Below are 15,035 nucleotides of genomic sequence, written 5' to 3' on the forward strand. Positions count from 1 at the left end.
ATATATGGATTGAGCTGTTATTTAAATCTATGGAAAAGAATCGATTAACAGGGTGTTCGCATGCAGCGAACACCTTAGTAATCGATTCTTTACCACGGATTCGGATGGGGAAATATCGATAATCGATCATTCTTGCCACGCCACCGTTCCGTATCATCCCGACTGCTTCGGTTCGTCAAACTGAACTTCCGGATCGTCAAACCGAACTTTCGGTTCGTGTAACCGAACTTGTGCGGTGAAGTGAACTGACGAACTAAGTTTGGTCATATATGCCGAACATACATAACAAGGATCTCGGCCGTGACCAGTTTAATATAATCTTTTGTTCTCGTGCTTTTTCACAGGAGAACTGACTGCGAATGTCTTCGAAATTTTTCCTCGACTTTTTCCTCATCATTGAGAATGGAGCGCGTCGCTCTCGTGACGAAATAACGTATCTTAATGCCAAGATTGCAAAATCTACCTCCTTCATTCATTATTTCACTCTAAGTTGACGAAGCAAACTCTTTCCAAAATTTGCTGATAATTGAATCAGTGAGAACGAAAACACATCAACTCGGAACAATGAAAATAATCGCAAGACATACACAAAACTGCACAGTAGATGAAGAATTTAGTCCAAGAAAAAGATTTTTGGTGCCGAAAGACAAGCACCACAGGGAATTTTAAAGGTCCAATATGGAACAGATGTGCTCACTTCAATGCCCTTTATACAACCTGACTATCTTCGATGAAAATGTAGCATTTTCGAATTATCGAGTTGGTATGTTTTCGTTCTCACTGATTCAATTGTCAGTAATTTGTGACTAAAGTAAAGTTTTCTATTATAAATGCCTAGTGGTCGCCGAATGAAAATACAAATTGCAACTACGTCATCTCGTTAAAGAAAAGGGTCAAAAATAAAAATACAAACTCGACCGTACCTCAATAACTTCACAACAATTTTGCACAATTTCGCACAATTTTGTGCTAGACGCGTTTTGAGGCTGTAGCATAACATTGAAGTTATTGAGGTACAGTTGATTTTTTCAATTTTTAAACATTTTCTTTTAAATCTTACCTCAATGTTTGTAATCTCGGTTTTACAGTTTTTACTTTATCTCGTCTGTGGAACAGGGCCGGATTTACCTACTTGCCGCCCATGGGCCGCCTTTATTTTGCCGCCCCTTCTCATTCATTTTGAAACACCGATACAAACCATCAAGTGAACGTGCCGGAGGAGGAGGGGTGCATAAGACGCGTTTACTCGCGTTGGGCGGCACATTTTTGGTGAAAGCCCTGTCAACACTAGCAAAAGTTCACGGAACTTTGCGCGAAAATTAAGTTCCGTAAACCTATCTCTGCGTGGACGAGACCTTTCATTTATAAGAAAAGAACGAAAAAATTATGACAGAATAAACATGAATGTGGTTTAATATTTTTAATTTCCGCCACCGCGCCAACCGCACTGTGTTTGGCGCAATGCGTGAAGTATCTCTACAGTCTTGTCGGCGCTATGCGTTTCACGCGCCGATCGCTGCTGACCACACTACGTTTGATGCAATGCGTGAAGTATTCATGGAGTCTTGTAGGCGCTAATATGTGTTCTATGCTGACCGGCGCGCCGAGGGCTTCTCCTTTCCATCTCAAGTCCTCGTCATCATTGCTCTCTGCGCCGCGCCGCGCCGCTCCGGGCCAAATTGCGTGTTTGGATTCTCTCTCAACTTCTGTCTCTTGTATATCACCGAAAGACGAACAAATTAGAAATTACTATACTTTAACTCTCAGGAAATGAGAGCTTTTTTCGCCTTTTCTCGTTCGTAATTTTTTTTTCTGAATCAGATTTTTTTTCTTGATACCTACATTTAAAAAAAAATTACAACATTTGCCACCCCCCTAAATTTGCCACCATGGGCCGCGGCCCATGTGGCCACCCCCTTAATTCGGCCCTTAATTCCACAGTGACTGTGGAACTACGAGTTGTTCTATGAACGGAGTTTTTTTTTATTTAAACATTCAGTCTTTCGCAAAATTTTATCAGGAATGCAATTATGCCACTAATTCCCCTGATATTAACTCCAAAATTTGAAAAATGGCTAAAAATGGAGGCCATATTGTATGCAATGGCGCGCAACCCATGTGGAACTCCACCTGTGTTCCATCGAGCTCTTCATGCAGGGTTTGAGCTGATTACATTGACAGTGTTGATATGACTTTAGGCTAAAAATTGCCGCCTTGAAAGAAAGCCGCTGCAGAGTGGTAACGCTAATATGTACTTAGCCTTATCTCTGTTATTGAGAGTTCAATTGAACAGTAGCCGCCTCCTTTGTAGGCGGTGGGATACCGCATTTATTACGACTTTAATTAATTTTAAGAGCTTTTTCAAACTTGGGAGCAAAATAAAAAATAATAATAAAAAAAAGAAAAAAAAATAGAGGCACTACAAAATGCGACGCAAGTTAAGGCTAAATTAATGATCTCCGCTGCACGCAGCAACTCTACGATCTAAAAATTTTAAGACACATTATTTGGATTGAATTATGTAATCAGGAACTACAATATGGCTCATGCATAAAAGCGCTTATCAGCATAAGGAAACGGATGGCACATACGTTGTTTCTAAAGTGAGTCAGAAATTGTAGTTAATTGCAAAATTGAGTTCATATGGTGTACAAAAATATAGAGGATCGGTAAGGGCCACCAAGTAATATGACACACGTTCTCTCAGCAAATTTTTCTTGTAGAACACGATTTGTGCAACAAAAATTATTGAAAAGTAACGCTAAGCCAAAATATCGACTTTTCCGGTGCATGAATTCAAACTTCCCTCTCATAGAAAAATCACTGTCTCCTTGCGTTAAATCGCACACATTACGTTACCGTTACGTTACATTACGTTACGTTATGTTTGGTTAATTAGGGCAGACTCAATCTCGGTGATTTTGCACCATGTCAGATCGTCGATAAAGCCATTTAACATAGTTAAAACCTCAAAAAGGTTTTCCATATAAGTGCATAGTTTGAATTGTATTGTAAACTTCAAACCATCGTACGATTCGTGCCCGGGTTTGATTGAATATTTTTGGGAGTAAAATATTCAATCAAACGTGATGAAATAATTGCAAAACACTTCTCTGTAGGCAACAGGGCCGAACTAAAGGGGTGGCCACGTGGGCCGTGGCCCATGGCGGCAAATTTTGCAATCTTTTTGAATGTAGGAATCAAAAAAGAGAGAGAAAAATCGGATTCAGAAAATAAATTACAAACGAGAAAAGGCGACAAAATCTCTCATTTCCCGAGAGTAAAAGTATAGTAATTTCTAATTTTGTCGTCTTTCGGTGTTACAAGAGACAACACCTTTAATTAGTAGAGTTAAGAGAGAAACCAAACACGCAATTTGACCTGGAACGGAGGGGCGCGGCGCGGCGGTCGGCATGAAACGCATAGCGCCTACAAGACTGTATGAATACTTCACGCATTGCGTCAAACACTGCGGTCAACAGCAGTTGGCTTGAAGCGCATAGCGCCTACAAGACTGCATGAATACTTCACGCATTGCGCCAACACAGTGCGGTCGGCGCGGCGGTGGAAGTTAACATTTTTAACCACATTAATGTTTGTTCTTTCATAATTTTTTCGTTCGTTTTTTATACATGGAAGGCCTTGTCCAGACAGGGATAGGTTTACGAAACTGAACTTTTATTAGTGCTGACAGGACTTACACAAAAAAATGTGCCCAACACGAGCAAACGCGTCTCATACACCTTAACCTCTGTCCTCTATCTCATACACCTCTGTCCAGGACTCCAAGACTTTCAGTAACTTCAGGAATCAGCCCACCGTCATTCCGCCGTAAAAGTTGAAGTGCAGAAAAATTTTGGAGCTTTAAAATGTAGTTATACGTCCCATCGTAAGGAAAACTGCCCTTGTAAAACTGGGATCCGACGTACAATCCAACATCGATCTCGCGAATCGTCCGTTCACGGTCTCGCCACTCGCCCCCTTCGAAACCATCCCCCTCTCGCTACAACCCCCCCCCCCCCCGGCGTGGCGGGCGCTTAGACTGTTTTACAACGGGGAGTCCTTCCGCAGCCTCCGAAGCCGGCCCGGCGGCGCGACGATGTGTCGCGACTCCGTGCCGAATCGATATTCGCGTCCGCCGCGGCCCCCAGCACCCCCTCCTCCTCTCCCCCCCCCCCCCCCCCCGGGTCCCGGAGCCAACGAACTCGCTGTGCATTTTTGCACGCCGCACGCCGGCCGCATCCCCGCGATCTTCCGCCCGCGAGAGAATCCATCTCGCGCCGAGATGAATCGGATCGGGGTTCGCCGGAGGGAAGTGAGTGCTTATGACAGCGTTCCCTGGTGAAAATTATCCATCAAAATCAATTGGATTGCGTTTTGCAAACAGGAACCAAAAGAATTGCGATGCTGCTAAGATTGTACAGATTCATCCCTTGAGATTGAAGTACTAAAATCATGCAAAAATATGAAGACCGTACAGTATAAAATCATAAAGACCAAGTACAATTATTCATGGTTGGTAGTGTCATAACAGAATAAGCACTATGCAAACTAGTGTGTTTGCTTAAGTTTTTACTGCAATATAAGAGAAAATAAAATTGGGTCAAGATGATTCTACCTCCAAAAAAAGCTCCCTATCAGTGATGTTTTTTGTGTGAATAATAGGGAGGCATTCCATCCCTGGATATCTGAGTTTGATTGTTATTTTTATATGTTATATTCATTGACAGCAGTAAAAAATTAGAGATTTAAATAGAAGAGCAGACCTCGCGTCAAAGTTGTCAGTTAGAAGTTTTAGCCCTTAAATGCCAGAGACTTTTATTTTGTGCAAATACCCAAGGTCGGCCAAATAATTCCTTAGATTCCAAATAGTTCCGAGCCCGGGACGGCCAGTACATCATACGGACCACATTTTGCAATTAGGAACTACAATTTTCAGCTAAGTCTAGAGACGACGTATGTACCATTAGCTTCCCATGGCAAATAATTGTTTTTCCCTATGAGCCAGAACTTGTAGTTCCGAATTGCAAAATGTTGTTCATATCGTCGTTCCTCTCAAGAAAGGGCGTAAGTGGATTTCAATGTTGCTCAATATCCCCTCGCAAATTCAATTCTTACCAGGAGGATATTGCGCATTTTTAACTGACAATGTCACTTATTTTTCTTCTGATCTCATGCAAAAATAAAAACAAAACGTGGACAAATATTGCACGAGTAAATGTGTGTAAAAAATTGCATAATTCGAGTCAATTTTGCAACCTTGGAATGTGGTTATGTTCCTATGTCAGGGAGACAACGATACGCGTAGGATTCCATTCATTTGTAAAATGAAAGTTCGAGGCTCAAACATTCTACTGAAATAATCGAAATTTCAAAAAACCGAACAAAATACGAGGAAATTCAGACTGGAAATTGAAGTTCTGCCGAAATGCTTGTGATTTCGGACAATCTAAGAGCAAACCCCATTCTCAATAAACTGTTTATCTTTTAATGAAAAAATCCGGACCTACAGCTAATCATATAGATGGATTCAAGAGAACAGGTTCACGAAAGCTGTTGTGTACAGAAAGTTTTTTTTTTTGTAAGTTTTTCCAGGCCACGGTAAACCTGTTTACGCATGCCGGAGAACGTGTTGTATAATTTTTGCAAACTCAAGGCAAAAAAAAACCCGTTTCGGTGGGAACTGAAATTTGACTGAGTCGTGTCTGACTCGAAGTATGTACTTGAATTCCGAATAATGTGAACGTAAGCGTAAAACAAATAAATAATAACACGACGACGTAGCTCAAACATTGAATGGATGCATTATTTTTTGCTTATTTTCTGACCGTGGAGTGCCGCACTGCCGTGCAAAGTAAGAACGTCGTATGAGCTTTCAGACGTTGCCAAATCTCCTTTCACAAATCACGAATTTTCGGGACATGTTGTAAAAAAATTTCTTCCGAGTTTTCAGGAAATTTTATTCGTAATTTGTTCGAAATCTTCTGAAAATTTCAATTTAAAATATTCATGACTTTCCTCAAAAATAGATATTTTCTGAGAAGAAATGTGGCAACATTCGAATGTTTACACGGCATTCTTCCTTACTAAAGCGCATCTACCGCATTTATAAGTGCGGTAGGGAAGAATTCTGTCCCTAAAGGAATCTAGGAGTGAATTTCAATGTATATACTTATAGTCTGCGATATTTATTTTCTATCATGGACACTTAAACTCATCAAGTACTAGAAAACTCAGGTGGGATTTCAGATCATTTTCTAACTTCTATAAGACTTCTATACAAACAAAAATAGGTAAATCCTCTAGTAGATAACTAATACTGCGCAGAGGGTGTTTTCTGGCCTATCTTGAAAACTGGAGGCAATATAGCAATGCACTCAATTTGAATGTACACCTTATCTCGATTTTGCCTTTTCTGAATTTTCAGTCAGGAAACGTCTCAATTCGATTACCAGTAACAAAGAGTACACTGCGATACTTTCTTAAATATGTTCTACCTAGTCTAGGTATGAAGGTCGAATTGATTCTGAGAGCCATGGCTCCCAAATTTGTAACAATGCAATACGCTGTTCATGGATTTTATTAGGTTCATTTCGGATATACATGTTCTGTTACCCTGGATTAGGTTCCGGATTTATTAACTCTCCTTATAACCGTGATGGAACTCAGAGAAAGATTTAAAAAATAAATAAATACCTAGACACAGTCAGCTAGAGACCTTAAAATGATGTTCGCACGCGGTCTTTGACCCTATCCCTATGGTGCTTGCTACTTGTCGGCTTCATTCAGTACATTTTTAAATAAAATAGATTAACATTGGAACAGTAACTTGAATGAAAGGGAGACGAAAAATGCATCGATTTGTCTCAGCTCGTGAGTCTTACATTCTGCAGGCTACATTTTTATAAAACACGCACTGCGAGGCTCTCATCCCCAATGCGTGATGTACTTTACGATCACCCCTCCAGTTTCAGAAGGTATAGCGTGTGCTTGCGAGAGTACACAAATACTCCAATAACTCCTCAACGTCCAATCAAGTTTAAATGATGACGGACCATTTCATAAAGAGCATTTTCCAATTTCCACACGCGCACAACTCTATGGCGAGGAGGTATACTCGAATCACAAATGACGTCAGGTGATTTTTTAGGTTTCTTGAATCTCCCACCCCTCACCCTTCCCATACATATAATAGTCTTAAGACAACCCCGCTTATTTGCAGCTTGCTCTCATTTCGTCGGATAATTACATAACTCCGAGTTAGTTGATACTTTCCTCCCTTGGGGCTCAAGTAAGTGGTTTGAAAAGTTCAGAGTTATTTTGTTATTTCGCGCGCTCTGAGAGCACAATTGGTCGTAAATATCGATGACCAAAGTGCGAAACCACGCATCTCCATTTCCGACGTTGCAGACTTACTGTCATGCTTTATTTTTATTTTGAAAGCTACCAAGTCAACGTGATTTCTTGAAAACTTCCTTAATTTTTCTTCTCTGTTAGCATAATATTCTTCATAAATTTCAAGCTAAAAAGCTGACTTGTTTTTTTCTGGAAAAAGTAATAAAGGGGCGGGAATTTCAAACTACCGCGATGAAGACGCGTGGTTTCGCCCTTTGACCATCGATATGAGCCGCAGTAAATGGTTTTCCATACCAGCTGAGGAGCAATTTAGCTCATGAAACTGTGCTTCTCGGTTCTGGAATACAGCAAAATCGGTAACCTCGTAAAATTATAAGGTCTGGACAGGACCGGGTTTAGGGGGCGGCCCATGGCGGCAAATTTAGGGGGCGGCAAGTTTTGCAATTTCTTCAAATGTAGGTATATCCAAAAAAAAAAAAAAAAAAAAAAAAAAAAAAAAAATCTGATTCAGAAAAAACATTGCAAACGAGAAAAGGCGACAAAATCTCTCATTTCCTGAGAGTTAAAGTATAGTAATTTCAATTTTTTCGTCTTCCGGTGATACAAGAGACACCACCTTTCATTCCTCAAGTTAAGAGAGAAACCGAACATGCAAGTTGACCTGGAGCGGCGCGGCACAGAGAGCAATGGTGACTCGGACTTGAGATGAAAAGGAGAAGTCCTCGGCGCGCCGCGCCGGTCAGCATGAAACACATATTAGCGCCTACAAGACTCCACGAATACTTCACACATTGCGTCAAACGCAGTGCGGTCAGCGGCGGTTGGCGTGAAACGCATAGCGCCTACAAGACTGTATGAATACTTCACGCATTGCGTCAAACACAGAGAGGTCAGCGGTCGGCGCGGCGCGTAAAAAGCATAGCGCCTACAAGACTGTGGGAATACTTCACGCATTGCGCCAAACACAGTGCGGTTGGCGCGGCGGCGGAAGTTAAAATTATTAAACCACATTCATGTTTATTCTTTCATAATTTTTTCGTTCATCTCTTATAAATGAAAGGCCTTGTCCACATAGAAATAGGTTTACGGAAATTAACTTACGCGTAAAGTTCCGTGAACTTTTGCTAGTGTTGACAGGGCTTTCACAAAAAATGTGCCCGACACGAGTAAACGCGATGGTGAGTAAACTTGATGGTTTGTATTAATGTTTCAAAACGAATGAGAAGGGGGCGGTAAAATACAAGCGGCCCGTGGGCGGAAAGTAGGTAAATCCGGCCCTGGGCCTGGATACACGCTCAAGTTTCCATCAATTTTCGATCAAATGGTGACTGGTGCGCACCATCTACATCGAATTTTTGCGGCCTGCAAAAATTTGACCGCCATTTTAGTCATCATCTTGATCGGAGATTGACGGCAATTTGAGCGTATAACATCATCAATTGAATACAAAAGTTTTTCGATTCAAGAAACCGAATTTTTTGTTCGCGGAGACGTGTCTAAAATTTGATTCCTATGACCTACAACTTTGGTCAGTTGAACCGAAAAACCTTGATGTTCAATTTGAACCAAAGTTCAGTCACTGTAGCCGAATTTTTTTCCCACTGTGCCCTACCAATATGATACTGACTTTTAGGGGTTTAACTTACCGATGCCTTCTACGACAGCAGTTTCAAACGTGTAGTGGAGATATCAGCTAATATCAAAAAATGTTGTGATGAACAATATCTCGTTCTTCATTCATCCATGGTAAAAATTGGCGCGATTTAGGTTGGAATAAGGCGGAATAAAACTTCCCGATAAGGTTGCAGAATCACTCGCGTTTTGAATCCAAACTTCACAGTATGAATACGAATGTAGAGTAGTAATTTTTACATTTACACGTTCCTTCTTAAAGTCTTTAGTAAACTCTTCAACGAGCGAACTATAATACAAGATGTTAACACTCGATACAGAGACACCGTAAAACTCCGTTTTCAGTTGATCGCGCTCGGAGGTGGCACGGCCTTCGGTGTACATGCCTGTGAAAAATGGAGGTTGGGTACGTTGAGTCAACAAATATTAATTGAATTGGGAGGAAATGAGTGTGAGTGGCAGGCACATTCTAGAAGTGGGATCATAGTTTCATGCTGGAAAGTTCCATTCCAATAGTGAAACTCCCGAACCACGTATCTCGGTTTGCGACGTTGCGGACTTTTTATCATACTTTATTTTTTAAATAGAGAACTACTCAACGTCAATCCTTAAAAACTTCACTGATTTTTCATCTCCGTCCGAGGCAAATTCTGAGAAAACTTCAAGGAATCATGTTGATTTGTTCGCCTGGACAGAAATAAAATAGAAGCAGAGATTTGTAAACACTGCAAACGAGATACGTGCAGTTTAGGAGTTTCACAATCGATTTCAAATTGCGTGGAATCTAGACATGAAACTTGAAAATTTGTGGGAGGGGGAGGGGGGGGGTCCTTTACCCGGACAAATTGTTACAAAGAGGAGGGGTCGATTTCTCACTTTCATACAAAAGAAATTTCCTAACGAAGTTTATTTTTAGAACAAAATTTTGTCCCTCCAGAGGGCAGCACTGATATCCAGCCCACCGTCTGAGGCTGGCTCAATTTGAGCGCCCTAAAAATGTGCCATCTTGCATCCTTGCTAAAACCGAATGGTAAAACGTCAAAAATGATATGCTAAAGTTCATTTCTCCTCCGCCCGCGGACTAGTATGAGGAGGATCGGTTTAATCAGTCAATCTATGTCGGTATTTTGCGTTACTGTGGTTGTAGCACTGGTAGAGGGCACTGGTTCTATGATCATTGAGGTCTCAGGTTCAATTCGTGGCTGACTCATCCGAGTTGGGTGGCCTCAAACATCGAGTGTTCGAGGCTGGTTGTCAAGTAGGGACCAAGGAGTGCAAGGGGCCTAACACTTTAATAATTAACACAAGCGTTAATTAAAGGCGTCGCGCGGATTGCAATTTAATCGGGTCAGTGGAGCCAGAGTGCCTTCAAATTGTTGCATATGCAACGTTATCCTCAGAGTTTGAATAGTTGCATCAAGGCGTTGGATTGTCAGCGTCTCCTGGCTGCCGACTAAAATATACTGCTGAATGCGCTTGTCAGAGCTAATTGTGTCGAGTTGGTTCGGGAGGGCAAATTTTCTGATTTCCACGGGCTGCTCGTCTCAGTGTTCTGAATAATCAGTTGCGGGCAAGTCAACGCATTTTCGTGATGAAAAGGAGCTGAAGTCCCATTTTTGTGCCCAAAATATGACAAATTATAATTCTGATTAAGGGTTTATCCAAACTACTTTTTTGAAATTTCACAAGACAGTAATATATCCGGTTTGGTTAGCGGTAGCGGTATAGCTTTTGTATTTTATAACATAGTTCTTCATAATTTGTATGACCATCTACCGGGAGAGAGATCTTATAGTTCACGAAGGAAAAATTTTAAGTAGAGCTAATTGTGTCGAGTTGGTTCGGGAGGGCAAATTTTCTGATTTCCACGGGCTGCTCGTCTCAGTGTTCTGAATAATCAGTTGCGGGCAAGTCAACGCATTTTCGTGATGAAAAGGAGCTGAAGTCCCATTTTTGTGCCCAAAATATGACAAATTATAATTCTGATTAAGGGTTTATCCAAACTACTTTTTTGAAATTTCACAAGACAGTAATATATCCGGTTTGGTTTGCCATTTTCTGATGTTTTGTGACCCTAAATGTTCGTGAAGAACTCATTTATACACTGATATCCGTATCTCAATTTCTACTCTTTGTAGATTAAGGTTCCTTTATCCATGACCGATCACATTTAGGGAAATAAATAAGCATAGTAGGAGAAAAATTGATGCCTGACCTCTGACCGATTCACTTTTTGGGGCAATATTAACCAGTCTCCCGTCCTCCCACGGAAGGATCTTAACCGCAAAATCGCGGTCTTTTTTCACCCCAGAATCGAGGAATTTATCAATATACCTCTTTTGAGACGGTTGGTGGGTTTTCCTCGACAAAAATAAGATTATATAAAAAAAAAGTTTACGTCTGAATGGCTCTTTTTACAGGGGTTCTCAGTCTAACGAGGAAAATATTAACCAGATTTACTCCTCGATTTTTAACATTATTGGAGCTGTTGGTTACTTTTCCTTTTTAAAAAAGTGTCGGACGCCTAACCGACTCACTTATTCCTGGAGCTCTCGGTTTGATAAGAAAAAGGCACTATCAATCAGAAAATCTTATCTCCGGATGGAGGGACCAGAGGGACCTCCACCCCAAAACCGGTCACCGGTCTCCTACCAATAGGAACGCTCCATTTTCCCTAGGTCTTCTTTGTCCATTGCTTCGTCTATCTATTTCACTTAGCAGCCCGCCGTTAGGACGGTTGTTTAGTTTTCCTTTTGCAAAATGGTCTGAAGTCTGACCGACTCCCTTTTTTCTAGAGTTATCGTTGTGAAAATATCAACCTGAGGCCTCCTTTTTCCGATGGAGGGACCTCTACCCCAAAACCTGTCACCGGTCCCCTACCAATAGGATCGCTCCATTTTTTCTACGCCTTTGTCCATCGCTTCGTCCATATATTTCAATAATCAGCCCAACGTTGGGACAGTTGGTTAGTTTTCCTTTTAAAAATGGTCTGACGTCTAACCGACTCACTTTTTCCGGAAGCTCTCGGTGATTTCCTTCTTCCAATAGAGGGACCTCCACCCTTAAAACCGGATACCGGTCTCCTACCAATAGAATCGCTTCATTTTCTCTACGCCCTCTTTGTCCGTCGCTTCGTCTATCTACTTCAATAATAAGCCCGATGTTGGGACAGTTGGTTAGTTTTCCTTTTAAAAATGGCCTGACGTCTAAGAACCGTCTCACTTTTTCCGGAAGCTCTCGGTGATTTCCTTATTCTAATAGAGGGACCTCCACCCCAAAAACCGATCACCGATCCTCTTCCCATAGGATCGAGTTTTCTCTACGCTTTTGTCCATCTCTTCGTCTATCTATTTCAATAATGAGCCCAATTTTAGGACAGTTGGTTAGTTTCCTTTTAAACATGGTCTGACGTCTTACCGACTCACTTTTTCCTGAAGCTCTCGGTGATTTCCTTCTTCCGATAGAGGGTCTTCCACCCCAAAACCGGTCTCTTCCTCACCAATCACCAGTCACTAGTCACCAGAATCGCGGCACTTATCAACACTTGTTGAACACACCACTCGCGTTTCCACTGGCACAAAATCGCACCGGAGATCCCGGCGTCTCCGCGTTTCCACCGGTTCGCGACGATACCGGGCGACGAAACCGCAAGACGAACTGGTAAACGGAACTGGACGGAGGAGCGAGCGGGGCCCGTTCGGGCGGATCGGAGCGAGGCGCGGACAACAATGCGAGACAAATCGGGCGAAGATAAGGTAAACTGCGAGCGATAAGCGTGGCGGAGCAGAACGCGGAACACCGGGCGGGATGCCACTCCCGCGCTCGCGAGCAACGTGCCGCGGATACATCGGGAGATCGCGCCGCGGCACCCGCTCCCGGGACGGGACCCACCGGGAGCGCCGCCCGAGGTTCCCGCCCGAGCTCGCAGATGGCGCCAGCGTCCCCGCTAACGCCGCCAAATGCCAAGTGCAAGGTCTCGGCCGACCGCGAATTTCCCCGTTTGCCGATTTCGATTCGCGGGCGAGGATCCAGCTCGAAATGGAGATGTTGCATGTGTCAGGGATTTGCGATTTGACTGTTGATTCGTATGTAAAAGTTCGCGAGGAACACGATGGTGCCACTGGTTTTCTCTGAAATCATCTCCCAAGCTCAAAAAAAGCTCTCAAGTTGAGGCCAAAATGGAGGGGATATCCCACACTATCCTCAGAGTCCACCTCTACATCAAAACAAACTCTCCATGCAAAGATAGGGAGCAAATACATTGACAGGGCTGCCACTTTATTTGGGGACCTTGTAACTGAAAACACGGCATCACTGCTAATGTATTTGCTCCCTACCCTAGTAGCATGATTCACTTTCCCCTTCCTAACAAACGATAAGGAATTAATACCGGTTATATAAGCACAATTTTAACTACAAGTTTATATATCGTTGTATATAAGTTTTATATAAAATGCCCATGAAAATAATTATTCTATTTTCAGAAGATGACGTTTATATAAAATTTATATAATTGAGGAAGGGTTTTTATAAATTTTCTTTAACGCATAGTATCCTTTTGCTTATTTGCTTAATAATATCTGTTATATAAAATGACCTGAATGAATTATTCGTAAACCTATCTCAGTTTCAGAATGATGATGATGAAATCTCATTTCAATAACACCCTCGACTCTCAGACCACTGTGCGTGGGATAGGGTAATATTAGAGGTATTATGCCCGAACAGTTAAATGGATATTCGGCATCACTAACAATTCCGAGGAGCCCTGTTACCTCAGTTGTAGCGTGTCCTACTCTTAACCTCCCATTAAGGACAGCTATATTTAAAAATATTTTATAAAATATGAAATTAGAATATTTTTAAAATGTTTTTTCATGTAATTTTTTTTTAAAATATTCAAATACTTTTTTAAATACAATCAATGAATATTTATAAACATTTTAAAATATATTAAATTAGATAAAATTATAAATTTTTTAAAATAATATTTTATAATATTTTTAAGGATCATAATGATTTTTGTTAAATTTTAAAAATATTAGTTTAATAAAATTTAAATTTCATTTAAAATGTTTAGTATTAATATGGTAAAAATTTAAAAAAAAAAAAGGAAATGATAATAATAATAAATAAATAAAACATAAATACATCGACATAAATTCAAACAAATAAGGCCCCAATAATTAAACGTGGAAAAAGACGCATTTTATAAATTAAAAAAAAATAGAGAGAAGAGAGTTAAAAAAATGAAGTTAAAAAAAATAAAGATTAAAAAAATGATTAGTTAACAAACCATGATATTAATAAAAAGAAGAGCTAAAAAAAAAATGTGAGAGTTTAAAAAAAATAAAATGAAAAAATTACATCATGAAATAAAAAACTATAAATAAATAAATAAAAATAAGAAAGTCTGTATAATATCTTAAAATCCTCCAATAAACAAACATATACGACGCAATCCCGCATAGTTAAGAGATTGAAATAAGCCCATCCAAGCCCTCTGTCCTGGTGGGTAAAGTACTGACTTCGATTGCAACTCCATCCCGAGCGTGGTTCTAATCCCGACTAACGCCGCGGATTTTAAGTAAGTCACAACTCGACGATGTTCCACCACCTGGAGTAACCATATATGAAAACTTTGCACACTTCATAACTAGAGTGCGCCTACCAGCCAGGAAGAATAAGAAAATTCTTTTTATACACTGTTTGAATGTGGTTATTTAAACCCCTTTTATACTAGATTACATAAAAAGAGCTTATTAATAATGTAAACTTTTAACTAAAAAACGTTACATCCATTCCATAAACTATGAAAGTATTCCTTACTTTGGTTATTTACGGTTTATACTTTTAAAACATATTTTTTATATAACTCTGCTACTAGTATCTTTGCTGGAGATTTTGTTTTGAGTAGAGGTGGACTCTCAGGGTAGGGTGGGATATCCCCTCCATTTTGGCCTCACTTTGAGAGCTTTTTTTGAGCTTGGGAGATGATTTCAGAGAAAACCAGTGGCACCATCGGGTTTCTCGCGAACTTTTACTTA

The 15,035-nt window shown here is 40.7% G+C and overlaps 2 protein-coding genes across 5 annotated transcripts in view; one reads left to right on the forward strand and one right to left on the reverse strand.

Moving 5' to 3' along the window:
* Positions 1 to 12,847, reverse strand: part of LOC109032280 (uncharacterized) — a 67,232-nt gene extending 54,385 nt beyond the window's left edge. The window contains exons 1-2 of one of the 4 annotated variants that reach the window (XM_072299735.1): positions 12,414 to 12,847; positions 9,003 to 9,374 (exon numbers count right to left, since the gene is read on the reverse strand). The gene's annotated coding sequence lies outside the window, so the exon portion shown is untranslated. Of the gene's footprint in view, positions 1 to 9,002; positions 9,375 to 11,989; positions 12,005 to 12,405 lie in introns of those variants that run through there. The other 3 variants (XM_072299734.1, XM_072299733.1, XM_072299737.1) reach the window with 3 other exon arrangements.
* The window catches only part of Set8 (SET domain containing 8), a 38,908-nt gene that overhangs the window by 4,514 nt on the left and 19,359 nt on the right, over positions 1 to 15,035 (forward strand). The gene's annotated exons all lie outside the window — the stretch shown is intronic.

This window comes from Bemisia tabaci, chromosome 4 (genome assembly GCF_918797505.1).
Source record: "Bemisia tabaci chromosome 4, PGI_BMITA_v3".
NCBI classification, from domain to species: domain Eukaryota; kingdom Metazoa; phylum Arthropoda; class Insecta; order Hemiptera; family Aleyrodidae; genus Bemisia; species Bemisia tabaci.